Source organism: Poromitra crassiceps (genome assembly GCF_964638095.1).
Source record: "Poromitra crassiceps genome assembly, chromosome: 4".
Taxonomy (NCBI): Eukaryota; Metazoa; Chordata; class Actinopteri; order Beryciformes; family Melamphaidae; genus Poromitra; species Poromitra crassiceps.
Window position 1 is genome coordinate 163439 of NC_139626.1, and position 2670 is coordinate 166108.

The window sequence follows — 2670 nt, forward strand, 5'->3', positions numbered from 1 at the left end:
GGCCCCAACACCAGGCTCCTGCTGCACGACAGGGCCAGGAGAGTGGGAGGGTTGTCACACTTTCAGATGTTTTATTAGAAAGTGTATATGAAACTCATGACCAAAATACATTCTGTCATTGTGTTACTTATGGTTGGAATTCTAGTGAAAATAAATGATTACCTGGGTACCCCCTGGAATCCCCTCAAGGACCTCTGCAGGGTCCCCGGACCCCAGTTTGAGAACAACTGGTTTATGTAACATTTCTGCTATAGATTTTGGCTGTCATGTGATGTCATCTAATATGGTAGTTTGTCACACACAAGTCATTCTACAAAAAGAGAGAAAAGCCAAAAACTATGCAACAGATTGCTCTTTATTAGGAGAATGCTTTAGTTTACATGAATGTATTCATGAGTTGCAGAGATCATGGCATATACACATCATGTATGATACATCTGGTCTGGCAGATGGTACTGATCAGTTGCAGAAATCCACCCTGCAGCAGGCTCCAATGAAATGTCTCTGATCAACTATCCGTTGGCACTCATCTGCATTCATGCAACCGCGGAAGAACTCTGGACCTGTGGAAAATTAGAATAAAACAGAATGTGATGTTTACCCTTAAAGAAATGTTCAGAATGATTTGAAGCATATCTGCTCATTAATCAAATGCCCTCCTACAACACGGCCCACAAAGACACGTGCTAACTTGGCAGATTGAGTTTATTAGCAAGGCTATTAAAGGGGGATGATGAGATGATTCTTCAAATCACATTCAGTCATTCCACTATACACGTAGCAGAATGAGAGAAATGGTTTAAATCTCAATTGACTATATATATATATATATATATATATATATATATATATATATACACACACATATATACACACATATATATATATATATATATACAGTATATACAGTATATATATATATATACACACACACACATACATGTATGGTGGCTCTTCACCTTGTGATGATTACTAACATTTGAATTGAATAGTACACCACAGGACACACAGTACTTACGGCCAAAACCATAATTGGTGTAAATGGCGCAGACATCATTTCTCCCACTGCAGGTCTCCCGTGCTCCTCTCTGAGTGGTGCACATCAAGCCTTCACCTGGAAAACAAATGATGCTCTTTTTACGTTTTACTGCAATTTCCCTGCCAATAATAATTGTCTTAGCCCTATATAAGTTTCAGAACAGTGAACACATAGCCTAATTTTTATTTAGATAGTTAAAATTATAGAAGTAATACAATAGCCTATGTAGATCATAACTACAAACCATAGTCCATGCTCCTGTGCAGCACGGTTTACTCAAGTGCACAAGTGTAGCATCTTGTGCTCAGGCTTCAGGAACATTCACTTTTAAAACACAGCTTGTAGGATTATAGGGTATTCTGCTAAGTTAACTCACCTTGGCTGATAGCCAGCAACACCAGAAGAGCAAGAATCACAACCTTCATGTTTTCACACTGCTGCGTTGCTGCACACCAGTCTGTAAAAGAGAAAATTTGTAAGTTTTAGATCACAATTTGTCCCTGGTCAGAGCGTCAGAGTAGTTACCCTCTTCTGAAGTTTGAAGGGTGCCTGCCTGAATCTCCGATGCCCCTTTTATACTGTCTGGTTCTGACATGTTGTTCCTCCTTTACTCAATCTATCATCACCATATTAGGCTGCTTTTGTCTTTGGATGAACTGGGGTGAAGACCCCCCCCCCCCCCCCCCGCCCCCGCCCCCCTTCATTGGAAAACACCTGATTCCCCAATCATCCGTTAATTGCCCAACGGGCGACCGTTACTGTGCAACCCATTGATTTCAAGGCCATTTGACCCCTCAGCCACTGTGGCCTGTCTTCACTTGGCCATCCGAAAACGGTCCCCTCCAACCGACACACATCAATTGCAACATAATTACAACAGATTTCTCATACATATCAAAATTGCAACATAATTACAAAAACACCTCTACCACCTCCAACTGCTGTAATTTCATCACAGTGACAAACTGACCTTTTACACATAAATCCCGTGCTCTCATCACAGCAGCAGCAGTTATATAACAACACTAGAATAACACATCTTAGAATCAACATACTATCCATTTGATTAGCTTATTACATACTTCTTATGGTTATTTAATCCGTTAATATATTTCTTCCAAGTATTTGATTTAAAAACCAACTCATTCCTTCTTCCAGGGTCTTCTACCAGGCCCTCTTCTCTTGCTCGTCCCCCAATCTGGGCACGCAGTCTATCAGTCTGATGACTAATATGACTCTGGGACAGAGAGATTCCAGCCAGGGATCCTTCGCCTCTTCCTCAAAAGCTTCGACATCTCTTCTCAAACACCTTTCAATGGCTTCCAGCACCTCCCCAAATGTTTTCAACTCTATATAACTTTAGGATCTGGCACTTTGGACTCCGGAACCTTGGAATCTGGGACCTTACTGTATCTCCTCCCTCTTCCGAAGAGGCACCCCCACTCATCCATGACCACAATCAGATCTGGGATCTGAGTTATCATTCTCCTCTGCTCTCCTTCTGGAGATGTGGCAGGGAGAGGAGCCGGGGAGATTGGAGAGAGAGATGAATCACACAAAGCATTACACACCACAGCGAATTATTACAAACAACGGTTCGATGTGAAGATGTCTTTCTCAGGTGTGAAGCT

General features: G+C 41.6%; 1 long non-coding RNA gene across 1 annotated transcript; it reads right to left on the reverse strand.

The window, feature by feature from the left end:
* Positions 1–353: 353 nt before the first annotated feature.
* Positions 354–1554, reverse strand: LOC310774715. The gene is made up of 3 exons (XR_014552611.1): positions 1416–1554; positions 1019–1114; positions 354–563 (listed from the first exon to the last, which is right to left on the reverse strand). It is a non-coding gene; the product is annotated as an uncharacterized lncRNA (long non-coding RNA).
* Positions 1555–2670: the final 1116 nt, after the last annotated feature.